The sequence below is a fragment of the Rattus norvegicus genome, chromosome 6, assembly GCF_021556685.1.
Source record: "Rattus norvegicus strain SHRSP/BbbUtx chromosome 6, alternate assembly SHRSP_T2T, whole genome shotgun sequence".
NCBI classification, from domain to species: domain Eukaryota; kingdom Metazoa; phylum Chordata; class Mammalia; order Rodentia; family Muridae; genus Rattus; species Rattus norvegicus.
Window position 1 is genome coordinate 32,095,001 of NC_141539.1, and position 13,829 is coordinate 32,108,829.

A 13,829-nucleotide genomic window follows, 5' to 3' on the forward strand; every position below is an offset into this window, starting at 1 on the left:
CCTTTCATGTCGAGCATTAAAGAATATCAGCTGACACCCTCACTCCCAGGGGCTCTGGGATTCATAAGCAGAGGGCTCATCAGAACATGGACTTCACATACCTCTCACACATGTGTCTATCTGCCCCCTATTAGACCTGGGCAGACAGGTGTACTGACCATTGCCCTCTCCCAGGTGAGGACAAACCAGTCAGGGCTATGCGTGTCACCCCAGGTGGAATCTCTCGCTGGCCCCGTTCATGGGCCTCCCGCTCCCACATCTGCCAGGAACTTCTGAGCCTCATCTTATGATCTGACCTTTGGGGCTCGCCATACTCCATTTCTCACTGACTCCAGAGACCCTTGGGTCATCTCATTCCTTCTGCTGCTCTTCGTATCCTAACTGGGGTGAGTAGAACTATGTGAGGACACACACGGAGCCACCAGGGGCCTTCCTTCAGGCCATCTGCCCAGCCTTTGGTGCTCCTTGTCTTTTGCTCATGCCACTCAGGAGACCAGGGCTCTTATGGAGGGACTGAGAGTTTCCTCAGGTTCTTCTAGGAGAAGAGGGGTATGGATCCTGAAGACTGTCCCCAAGCCTGCCTTTGTCCATTCCTGTGGGGCAGCATTCCCAAGTGTTTAAAAGGAAGAAAAGCACACTGATTTCAGCTCTCCCAGTAATTCCTCATCCCTCCCTCCCTCCATCATCCATCCATCACCCATCTGTTCATCCATCTGTCCATCCATCCATCCATCCATCCATCCATTCATCCACCTTTCTGCCCATCCATCCATCTGTCCATCCATCCATCCATCCATCTTTCTGCCCATCCATCCATCTGTCCATACATCAGTGTTGCCTACCTCCCCAAGCCAGGGATTCCCTCAGACGTATCCAACCTGCAGCCTGATGGACCAGGAATGGCCATCAATAGCTTTGAATGAAATTCCTCACAAAACCCTAAAGGGTCACAAGACCCTTTTTCTGAACCAGTTGTCTGTTGGTTTCTTTTAATTTTGGTTTTGATGTTTTGGGATGTGTGTAGCTTTTGAGAATGAGGTTTGTAGATGACAGCATCATTTCCCAGTATCACAGGCTGGACACCATTGCAGGAGTAACACATGCACGTTTCCCTCTGACTTTCTCTACTTTACCGGGCTGAAACCTACACTCCATGTTCCCAGGACAGACAGGCAGGCAGGCAGATGTGTGCATGTACATACACACACACTGCTTTTGTAGTAAGACCTCAGTTTCTTCCTATGTAAAATGGGGGAGCAGTGGGGTGGCTTGGAGGCCCCTGGCTCCCAGCAGCCTGCATCTCTCAGCACTATCCCATGTCTCTCTGTTCCTTAGGGACAGTGGCTTGAGAAAAGACCCTTCTCTCCCCTAGGACAGCCTGGTCAGGCCCAGAGGTACACAAGAAAGATTCTCCCGTACTCTGAGGTTTTAATTAAAACTTGTCCATGGTTTGTGAGAGGCAGTGTTGGAGCGATTGCAGCCCTCAGACTGCCTTAGGCATCATTTGAACCTCGATGGAATAGTGATCTCAGTTGTCATTATGCAGTGAGGGCACGCCTTCCCTTATGTCTGGGACAGGATGGGCTCTGAGGGTCAACCTGTCACAGAGATGAGGCTCAGGGCCTGGGAGGAGAAACTGGCTACTGAGTGAAGATTTTTTTTAATCATTCAGCCAATGTTACATGGTCCCTCTTAAGTGGCAGTCCAAGCCCTTGGGTATAGAGCGGAGCGGGAAACCAACACGTGTGTGTGTGTGTGTGTGTGTGTGTGTGTGTGTGTGTGTGTGTGTGTGTGTGAGAAATACAAGAATGGAGAAGGTCAAAGAATGAGAAAGTATGGGCAGACGTAGAGCTGTCCAAGGACTGCATAAATTTTCAACAGTAACAAGAAGATAATTTCTGCACAAGGAATGATCTCCCTGCCACCAAAAAGGTCCAAGCAGGGCGTGCAGGAGGCCTCGGCAGGGGTATTCTGGCATATACGTGGTACCAAAGGGAGACTGGACTCGATGCTTCCCCGGATCTGTAGTTCTGGCTCTGGAGTAGGTCTTTTTCTTTGGGATCACATGCCACAGTGTGTCTCAGACTTTACTCCAAAACTGCAGTTTATTTTGAGCGAGGACTACAGATACCGACCTCCAACTTTTCCAAGTAAGGACATTTAAAAAATTATGTCAGCCATAATCACCATCGATTCACTTAAAACTTGTTAATTTTAGCCAGGCCTGATAATGCATGCTGTAATCCTAGCATTTGGAAGCTGGGAGCAGGGGGATGAGGGGTTCAAAACCATTCTGGGCTACATAAAACCCTGTCATAAAACAATGATACATTAAAAATAAATAAATTAATTCAAACACACATACAGACACACAGACACACACTTATACACACAGACACACATATACACAGATACACACATGTACAGAGACACACATAGACACACAGACACATACATACATACCCACACAGACACACATTCACACATACACACACATACAGACACACATACAGACACACATACAGACACACACACACATAGACATACACAGACACACACAGACATACACAGACACAGACACACATTCACATACATGCACATACATACACACACAGACAGACACACACATACAAAGACACAGACACACACACAGGCACACACATTCACATACATACACATATAGACACACATACAGAGACACACACATTCACAAACACATACACACACAGACACACATTCACATACACACACACATATAATACACATACACACAGACACACACAGACAGACACACACAGACAGATACACAGACACAGACACAGACACACAGACACACAGACACAGACACACAGACACACACACAGACACACACACACAGACACACACACACAGACACAGACACACACACACACACACACTTTTGGTCCTTATCCTCTCCACTATCAGTTGTCAGCTGCCATGTTACTGGCCTCAGGCTGGACCTAAGGCCTCACTCGAGTGCTTTACAGACTCCAGACTCTATCCGCTCTTGGACAGGCAGAAACCTTGCAGCCCAGGAGCCTTGAGACCCACTACCCAGAACCTTTTCTGAGACAGGCTTGGAGAAGGAGGCCTCAGGGAACTTTAGAGATAGGTCTGGCGTGGTTAGGGGACTTGGATGATCTCTAAATAATCCATTTTTGTGTTCTCACTTTGTGCTTCATCACGGAAAAAGCAGGCCTGTCCTTTAGAGAGCGAGGCATGAGAAGGTTCCGGGTAGCAGAGATAACGGGAAAGGCCTGTGGACAAAGGCGCCTACTGGTTGGGACACTGTGCCCCTTTTCCTGTGGGGTTTTGTGCTCTGTTTGTCTGCTGTATTTGATGTCTTTAAAAGTCAATTAGCTCAATGTTTCTCTTCCTGTAAATAACGAACTTGCTTTCTGTAAACACTGTGAGTGTGGCATGGTGTGACTCGGATTTCTGGTTTTCTGGTCCCCTGTCTTTGTGTCCACCTGGGTTGATGAGTGACAAAGCCTGAGAGAAAATAGAGTGGTCTTAAGGAAAAAAGGGGGCAAAGGCTTGCCCCCATCCAGGCCATCTCCAGCCTCTCTCTGCCCCACCCTACCTCCAAGTACAAAGAGACCTTTAGATTGCTCTACTGAAATCTCAGCCCTAGACTTCCTCTTAGAGGTGTTTAGCTCTCTGCCCTCCCCATGACATCCCCCCTCTGTCCCTCCTCTCATGACTTCCCAGTGTGGTGAGGGAACAAATTTAAGTAAAGGGCAAGTTGGTGTTACATAGTACGTTTTGTTTATTTTTTAATAAAGATACTTGCAGCAGGCGACTTTACTGAGAAATGAACTTTATTTAGTCCAGTCTTGGAAGCTGTAGGCTGCAGTGAGGGGCCATCCCGTGGCTGTGCACACCACAGCAGGGTCACAAGGATAACTCTCCTCCCTGCTCCTTTTTTAAAGCCACTAGAATTTACTTACAAGAGCCCCAACCGAGTGGGGCACTACCCACCAGATACCCAAGCAGAAATTTCCCAAAAGCCTCACTTTTGGGCACTGTAGTAAAATGAGATCCTTAACATAAGGATTTGAGGGATTGAACTCCTTTCCGTGAGCAGAGATGGGGGGCAATTGTATCCAGACCATCAGGAAGAGTTTCCACAGGATGGTTGTATAGGGTTGAATAGGGTTATTTCAAGCTGAGCTGTGAGGTGAGATGTGGAGAGTTTTCCTGTCTCCACAGTCTCCTTGTTACTGTTTTTCTGCGTATAATAATTGTTTTTGTTTAGTTTTCTTTGTACATATCATTAACTCACCGCCGGGGCTCCACCAATTGTCTAAGTCTCCGAGAGTGTTCAGAAGGGTGGGTTTTGTACGCTTCATTTTCTCAGGCAAGTTTTTCTGGCACCTTATAATTGCTGCGGTCGGGGCAAGGTTGCACTTTGAACTCAGAATGTGTCAGCATCGCAGGTGACATCGCTTCCCGATCCTTCCGAGTCTTCCCACATCTCCCTAGGATTGGGTGCTTCTCCCTTGACTCCCCTTGCTTTGGTGGGATCCATTTGTCAGTGGCTTTCTGAGGAAGAATACTGGGAGGTAAGTGCTTTGACCCCTCACGAGTCTGAGAACATCCTTCTTTTCCCTTCACACTCGACTGAGCATTTAGATGAAATTGGATTATAGATTGGAAACCATTTATCTTCAGGATTTGAAAAGTATCACTTGACTGCGTTTTTTGCTTTTACCGTTGTTAACGAGAAGTTCAAACCCTTTCTGTTTCCTTATTATATATGCGTGTGCGCATGCGTGTGTGTGTGTGTACATGTGTTAGTGTACATGTATTTGTGTGTGTGTCCTTTTACTGTTGTTAATGAGAAGTTCAAACCCTTTCTGTTTCCTCATTGTGTGTGTGAGTGTTTGTGTGTGTGTGTGTGCGCATGTGTGTGTGTGTGTGTGCGCGCGCGCGCGCACGTGTCCTTTTGTTGTTGTTTCTTTGTTTATGCTCACTTTCTTTCTGAAAGCTTGTCTCTCATTCATTGGCATCCTGTTGTCTGGGTTACAGGTGCACACAGCCATGCCTGGCTTTTTAACACAGGAGCTGGGAGGTCAATTTCAGGAAGACATGCTTGCAGAGCAAAGGACCCTTACCTACTAAACCATCTCTGAGCCTTACCTGGTTTGTGATAGTCTTTCGTTGGTCTGGTGCTTGTCCATGAGTCTGGGCTGACTGTCCAGCAATCTCCAGGGTCTGCCTGTCTCCATCTCCCCAGAGCTGACTACAAGCACAGACCACCATGTCTGGCTTTTTGACATGGCTTCCAAGACTCAAACTCAAGCCCTCAGGCTTCCTCTTTGGACATCTGCCGACTCTGCTGTCTCTCCAGCCCTTATCTCTTCTATCTGGGCTTCTTCGACTTCTATCTTTTTATTAAAGGAACTTTTCACTCTTCCTCTTAAGCATTTGACTTGCAGGAGCGCATTTGTGTTCACTACCCCCACCCCTCTCTCTTGAACCACACCCCCCTGCTTCTCCGTATCTCTGATCCTCCCTTGAAGAACTTTTTGCCATTTGCTGTCAGAGTCCTTGCCTTTCATGCCAGAGGCCTTCTTGGATATCTGGTAATCGTTTGCTCATAATGAAGTGTGTGAATGGTTGCCAAAAAAAATCTGTTTCAAAGCTTGAGCCCGTGGGTGGTGTCTGTCAATTGGAGTGCCAATGGGGAGTGAGCTGTAGGGGCCATTTTTTTTTTTTTTGAGGATTCCCTAGAAACACTGGAGCATTCTGTGAGCCAGCATCCTAGAGCCAAGTTGAGAAACGGGCTGCATGGGTCTGAGTTTAACATCCACTTATTTGCTCAGTTCTCAGTCCTTGGTGGTGTCTGGTGTCCCCCAGAAAGGTGCTAATTGGCTCTCACAGGAGAAAAGCTTCCCTATCTTTGATAAGACTGGAGGCAAAGTCCCTCGGCATGCATGCGGTGTAAAAGGCTCCCAAATTCTAGACATTCTGAAACCCTTGCCAGCAGCCTTCCATGCAAGCTGCCCCTAGTCACAGCACTACCAGGGCGTGCAGACCCAGAACCCATAGAACCCATAGAGAGCCAGCCATTGTCGCCTTTGATTGTAGGCTCAGGTCCTGATTTCTTGTCTCTCTCTAGCATTCACTCACAACCCATCCATCCCCTTCCCTGCAGGTGTGCCTGTTGAATGCCGTTCCCTGCTGGTGTTCAGTGTTTACTTGTATCTCCAAGAAATTTCTTTATTTCCACTGCAGTGAGTGCCAGAGGGCGTGAGGCTAGGTGCAAGTGTTCATTGCTCCTGGGTAAAATAGAGCATCACAAACACCAACCCTACTGTCACCCCGGCATCTCCCACACATGGCAGCTGTCATACCGACTTCTGTCTTCTCCTCGACCCTCCGCACCTGCCGAATGCCCCACTTTGATGTCCTCAGAGCCCCGTGCCTGTATGGTTCTCATTCCTACAGTCAGGAGGGCGCTGCTCAAAGTCCCTACAGAATGGTGCTGTCCTCTCCTCTGCTTTCACTACCAGAGGGGGGAGAAGCATGGATAAGAGACTCGTGTGCGTGTGTGTGTGCGTGCATGTGTGTGTATGTGTGTGTATATATGTGTTTGTGTGTGTATGCGTGTGTATATACGTGTTTGTGTGTGTGAATGTGTGTATGTCTGTGTGTGTATGTGTGTGTATATGTGTTTGTGTGTGTGTGTGAATGTGTATATGTCTGTGTGTGTATGTATTTGTGTGTGTGTGTGAATGTGTGTATGTGTGTGTGAATGTGTGTATGTCTGTGTGTGTATGTATTTGTGTGTGTGTGTGTGTGTGTGAATGTGTGTATGTGTGTGTGTGAATGTGTGTATGTCTGTGTGTGTGTATGTGTGTGTATATGTGTTTGTGTGTGTGAATGTGTATATGTCTGTGTGTGTGTATGTATTTGTGTGTGTGTGAATGTGTGTATGTGTGTGTGTGAATGTGTGTATGTCTGTGTGTGTGTATGTATTTGTGTGTGTGTGTGAATGTGTGTATGTGTGTGTGTGAATGTGTGTATGTCTGTGTGTGTATGTATTTGTGTGTGTGTATGTGTGTGTGAATGTGTGTATGTCTGTGTGTGTATGTATTTGTGTGTGTGTATGTGTGTGTGAATGTGTGTATGTCTGTGTGTGTATGTATTTGTGTGTGTATGTGTGTGTGTGAATGTGTGTATGTCTGTGTGTGTATGTGAATGTGTGTGTGTGTGTGAATGTGTGTATGTGTGTGTGTGTATGTATTTGTGTGTGTGTGTGTGTGTGAATGTGTGTATGTCTGTGTGTGTATGTATTTGTGTGTGTGTGTATGTGTGTGTGTGAATGTGTGTATGTCTGTGTGTGTATGTATTTGTGTGTGTGTGTGTGTGTGAATGTGTGTATGTCTGTGTGTGTATGTATTTGTGTGTGTATGTGTGTGTGAATGTGTGTATGTCTGTGTGTGTATGTATTTGTGTGTGTGTGTGTGTGAATGTGTGTATGTCTGTGTGTGTATGTATTTGTGTGTGTGTGTGTGTGTGTATATGTGTTTGTGTGTGTGTGTGAATGTGTGTATGTCTGTGTGTGTATGTATTTGTGTGTGTGTGTGAATGTGTGTATGTCTGTGTGTGTGTGTGAATGTGTGTGTGTGTGTGTGAATGTGTGTATGTCTGTGTGTGTATGTATTTGTGTGTGTGTGTGTGTGTGTGTATGTGTGTGTGTGAATGTGTGTATGTCTGTGTGTGTATGTATTTGTGTGTGTGTGTGTGTGAATGTGTGTATGTCTGTGTGTGTATGTATTTGTGTGTGTGTGTGTGTGTGTGTATATGTGTTTGTGTGTGTGTGTGAATGTGTGTATGTCTGTGTGTGTATGTATTTGTGTGTGTGTGTGAATGTGTGTATGTCTGTGTGTGTGTGTGAATGTGTGTGTGTGTGTGTGTGAATGTGTGTATGTCTGTGTGTGTATGTATTTGTGTGTGTGTGTGTGTGTGTGTATGTGTGTGTGTGAATGTGTGTATGTCTGTGTGTGTATGTATTTGTGTGTGTGTGTGTGTGTGAATGTGTGTATGTCTGTGTGTGAATGTGTGTATGTCTGTGTGTGTATGTATTTGTGTGTGTGTGTATGTGTGTGTGTGAATGTGTGTATGTCTGTGTGTGTATGTATTTGTGTGTGTGTGTGTGTGTGTGTGTGTGTGTACAGAATGCCTGGTACAGAGGCGTATGCATGTACCCTTCTCACCCCCTCACCTCAGCTCCTTTTGTTGGGGGGCTCTGGGCAGAGAACAGGGTGTAATAAGCCACTCCATCTTTGCAGAGCTCAGATTCTAGATCTTAGAGCCCAAACCTGGCGCCCCAGTGGTCTTATAACACCTCTTGTGGGTGTAGCTCCTCAGAGACAGCTCCAGTCAGACACACATCAGACAGACATTCTCCAACAGTGTTAGCTCTTTCATACCTCCTTGGGAGGTCACGGAAAAGATTTTCTGCGGGCTAGGTATGTCTCAGGGCAACATGCCCTGCCCACCAGGAAACCAGGGGAGCTCCTTAGTATGTCCTAGGGCCAGGCTGGGGCAGTGGGTGGGTACTTAGGGAACCTGTACGTAGACTTTCCTAGGTGCATCGTGCTCTGCTGGATGTTTATGCCAAGACAGGCTAAGGAAGAGTCTGTAAGTGGAAGCCTCACTCCATCCTGCTGAGTCCTGAGCCAGAAGGGGGTCTTTGGGTCCATTGGTTCCTTTCCCATGGGAGGTGGCACAGGTATATGAGTGATTTCTTCAGTCCTCTGGGGAAACTTCGGTTAGGAAGGAGACTGTGCCTGGATGCCAAGGGTCTCCCTGACCATTTGGCAATCGACTTGCTCACAGCCGTCTCGAGGCTGCCCCTGAGCTTGCACTAATGAGGAAGCCGAGGTTGGCAGATGAGAAGGGGCTCACAGGGTGTTGCCCCCTCTCCCTTCCTGAGGCTGAAGCCACGCTCTATGTTCTGAATTCCTCCAAACCCTGAGAAAAACATCATCAGAAGGTCCCTAGAGCTTACAGAACTTCCCAACACCCAGGACAACCCCTCGAGTGCCATTGAGTGATCTCGGTGGCAGCAGGAGGGGACAGCTGGGCCCGGGAATAATCCTCAGACTGTATTTAGGCCACTGTCCTGAGCCCCCGTCATCCCCAGCTATTTTTCCTGGCATGCTATAAAAAACATAAATTTAAAACAGCAAAGGATTTTATGGGTGCAAAAATCCCAGTGCCTAGCCGCACAGGCCTGCCCACTGCCCTGGGTCACATGGCTTGAGTTGTTCCATAGTCTGCCTTGTTGGAATCTCACTCTGTGAAGCCCCCGGGTGTCTCCCTATCCTAGAGACAAGGAAACTGAGCAGTCAAAAGCCCACCCCAATGCCACCCTGTCTGGAAAATGCACTTAAATCCAAGAATCCCATTTGCTTTATCTCCTATAGAAGGTGATACCAAGGTGAGCAGGTAAATAGATGTCAAGAGCAGAAATCAGGATGAGAAAGTTACTGGCCTGGGATAGACTCTGTAGGATGCAGTCTCATCCTCAGAGACACTTGTGTGTCTCTGCGTTGTTGGGGCTTCTATGTAGATCCCTGTGTGATAGCAGGGTCCCTCCTTGTCTTAGCACCCAGTCTCTCTGGCTCCTGGGGCAGGCCTGGGAATTGTCTGATTCTCAAGTCCCCAGACTGGGCTCCACCCCTAGTACCCAGACTTATGAGTGGGACAAATGTTCCACTGAGAAAAAAAGAGAGAACAAAGAGCCTGCTGGGCTCCCAGGCTCCCCCTGAAGCCCCACCTCTAGGGGCCTGAGGTCACTTGGAGCTTTTCACGAATCCAAGACAAGCAGCTGGATCTCAGAGATAAATAAATACTAAGGGTCGACCAGAGACCCATTGCCTCTCCAAATGGAACCCACAAGCTCAGTTCTCTGCTCCCTCAAGGGCTGCAAGGCACTGGTTCACTAGGCAGAGCTCAGGCCGGCTGGCTGCTCTGCCTGGCCCCCAGCAGTCCAGAAACTTGAGCTGCGCCCAGCAGGGTCTAGCACATACAGCACCTCGTTTCATCTACAAGGTAACTTTCAGACGGAAGTGGTACCCTCCTCTGCAGCTGGGAAGATCAAAGGGGTTGAGCAGCTCACCAGTTGGGAGGAGCACTGGAGTCAGCAGTCCCAGCCTCCAAGTCTTGCTCCCAAGGCCCCGCCCCGGCCCCAGTGGGAGGGTCCTGGCTCCGTGAAGTCGAGTCGGAGTTGGGAGGGCAATTTGGCAGCTGGCTCACTCCCTGCATTTTCAAGCATCATTAGATCTTTTTTTTTTCCTGACAACTTCATCAGTTAGCAGGGCTTGGAATTGGCAAAAATCCTTATTTAGACATTCAGCCAAAGAATTAAGGGGTTTGTTTCAGAAAAAGCTCAGTACTGTAGGAGGCCATCTCTGTTCTGGGCTGAGCAGCCGCAGAGGGGTGGGGTCTGACGCCCAGGCTTGGCCTTGTCACTGGGCACTCTGCAGTCTCAGGTACATCACTGGTTCCCCAGGCCTCAGTTTATTCATCTATCAAGTGGACCCACTCCCACCTCATGCCTGATAGCAAGAAAAACTTGGGGAAGGCAAAAGAAAGGGCTGGGTTCTAGTGTCAGCTTTTCTCAGCTGATTTTCCTCTGCTGGAGATGGGGGTTGCACAGAGATACCAAGGGACACTTTTCTCTCATTCCCCTGGGGGAGTTTGTGTCCTATAGGCAATGAGTGTCCCCAAGAAGAGAGTAATGGCTAGAAGTTCCCACAATCCACCTGGTGCAATTGCTCAATTTGTCTTTCCCCCATCTTGGGGCTGGAGTGGAGGGGTCAATGTCTTCAATTGCACAGGTTGGGCCATTTCCCGGTCTCCTTGAATGTGACATTTTATTCTAGCATCCATCCCCGGGGAATTACACGCTGTTACTGTCTCCAGAGACAGGTAAATTGGGGCATGGAGTCACTCAGGGATCTGCCCACAGCTACGCAGCTAGAATCTGGCAAAGACCAGAATTCAAATTAGAATGTGTGGTCAGGGTCTAACCATCCTTGCCTTTTCCCGCTTAACACTTCCTGGAGGATTTTCCCCAGCCAGGCCTTTAACTGATTCTATCGTGATTCATGATTCCTTAGTTCCCAAGGGCAGAACAGATCCTCCGTGCTGTGAAGGATTGCCTAAGAGGCTATTGGTATTACAGAAAAAAAAGCTTCCGGGCAAAGCACTGAACTTCTCAGTGTCCTTGCCTTTAAGACAGGAGAGATGCATCCTCTCTGTAGGTTCATGTAAGGACCCTGTCACTCTGCATATATTGCTGTGCTTGCTGCCCACCCCACACCCCCATGAAAGGTTCTGGAGTTATCTTGTGATAAACACTACTGGGAAGGCTAAAGGAACGGGAGGCTATGCAGAGGAAGGGTCGACCCAGGCTTCTGAGGTGGCAGGGGCACCCTGTGACCAGGCTGAGACAGGTATTGTGTGTGTGTGTGTGTATGTGTGTGTGCGTGTGTGTGTGTGTGTGTGTATGGAAGAGAGAGAGGCATGTGCTCAGCCTCTCTGTATTCTTCTATGTGTAAGTATGCCTCTCTGTGTATGCATGCTTCTCTGTGTATATATATATGTGTGTGTTGCCTCTGTATGTTTATTGCCTCTGTGTATATGTATATATGTATGTGTGCATGTGTATATATGTGTGCATGTGTATATGTGTATGTATGTGTGTATATGTGTATAGCCTGTGTATGTGTGCATGTGTATATATGTGTGCATGTGTATATATGTATGTATGTGCGCATGTGTATGTATGTGTGCATGTATATGCATGTGTGTGTATGTGCATGTTTGTATGTGTGTATATGTGTGTAGCCTGTGTATGTGTACTGCCTCTGTGTGTATGTGTGTGCATGTGTATGTGTATTGTCTCTGTGTGTATGTGTGTGCATGTGTATGTATGTGTATTTATGTGTGTGCTGCCCGTGTGCATGTACGATCTATGCAAACTCTCCTTCCTGTATGAAGACAACATACTCTCTTTACTGTAAGATTTCCCAGAAGTAGTGAGGGAAAAGGCAGTTAAGGGCCTAAGTGGGGGACCTATGGGCCAGGAGGCTTGCTTGTCCAGCACTCCAGACCTTGTCCTGCCCTCAGAGTACAAGATAAATAGGCCCCCTTCAGCTTTTCAAGAGTGCTAGTCCCCAGGGCCTTCTCAAACCGGGCTGGAGGCTATTCCCCTCATGTCTTTGCTGATAACTTCATCTGTGCTCCCAGAGACCTCAGACTGGTTTAAAAATAGAAAAAATAAACAACATTGTTCCTCATGCATCCCCCTTTCCCTTCAGGCTTGCTAACGAGGTGCTGGCTGGGCCTGCCAGGGCCCTGTTCCCAGGGTTTTTGACCCTCTGCCTGCTGCCACCTCCATGGGGAGTAGATGCCCTGCAGCATTGAAGGGCTTCACGGTGGCCTGAGCAGGATGTGAACAGGCAGGGACCACACTATCTGCCTTGTGTTGTTGGTCACATTGGCCCTACACAGAGGGAGGTGGGGACATCTCCCAGGTGTGGAGGGACGGCCTCAGCTATGAAGGGATGGACCTTCTGGGGGTTTCTCCCATTTTTGGCTCTAGCCACAGACCCTTTCAGCAGGCCCATAGCCCTCGGTTAAATACTGGCACTGCCTAAGATTTGCCAGAACTCGGGTTTGCCATTTTTGCATCCCGACTTTTTAACTGGCAACCCGTGTCACTCCTCAGTTTGCTGAAAAACAGACCACTAGGGAGGGGGCCCATCTCCTATTTCTCACAAAAGAATTGGAGAGAAGTAGGTTTTCCCAAAAAGTCACAAGGAGGGACTCAAAATTACAGTATCCTGCCAGACAAAAGACTTGGGACCATAACCGCATGATGTGCCTGATACCTGCAGGCAACCAGGCTCCTGGTGGGCACCTTGTCCTGGCAGTTGGAGCTGAGACTTGGAGCAAAGGTGATCTCTGAGTCCTGCACTCTGAGCCCAGCTAGGTTCTGGAAGGGAGGCCAGCCTTTCCCTCACTCTGCCTGAGGGCAAACGTCAGAGGTAGGTGGTGGCTCATCTAGAGTCAAGAGGACTGAATCAAGGACCTGTGACTACAGCACAGCTCCTTGGGTGGCAGAGAACATCCCCATCAGAAATGCCTTCTCTCTGGAGGTGGCCAAAGGGTTCTGCTTCATACTGTCCCCAACTGCTGTCTACCCAGAGCCTGTCTTTGTCCGGTCCCATAACTCCCATGAACTGATAACTACAGGGATTGGGGGGAGTGGAAAGTGGGGGGGACGGGGGCAGCCAGAGGAACAGCTGGCAAACATCTTCGGTGCATGGACTGGCTTCCTCTCTACAAAGCAGAGCCTCATCTCACAAGCTGCCCTTCCCTCCTCTTTGCCAGGCAAATGGGACGGGAAGAACTGCCCAGCAGATGATATGACCCATACTCCTCTCTTGAGTTCCCTCGTCCTTCCAAAGGCCCCTGAGTACCAGGGAGCCATGGGAAAATGAAAGGAGAGTGTGTGTTCCAGGATGGGCACTGAGTAGATCAGCAAAGGCCCAGTTAGGCTCCCGGGACACGGTGGAAAAACACATCAGAAATGCTAACTGGGTCCTCTCTGCCTTTTGTCTTGGAATGTCTCTGGAAAGGTAAAACCCAGATACCCTGAGTTGCAAATGACAGAAATGGGTTATGTTCCAATGACCTTCCCTTGTCACCGAACTCTCTTCTCAGCAGGACTCCAGTTCCAGCTGCCACCCTTACAAGGCTACTAGAATGTTTAGGGTCAAAGA

General features: G+C 48.2%; 1 protein-coding gene across 2 annotated transcripts in view; it reads left to right on the forward strand.

Annotated features, from left to right (window-relative positions):
* The window catches only part of Cib4 (calcium and integrin binding family member 4), a 60,846-nt gene that overhangs the window by 11,815 nt on the left and 35,202 nt on the right, over nucleotides 1–13,829 (forward strand). The gene's annotated exons all lie outside the window — the stretch shown is intronic.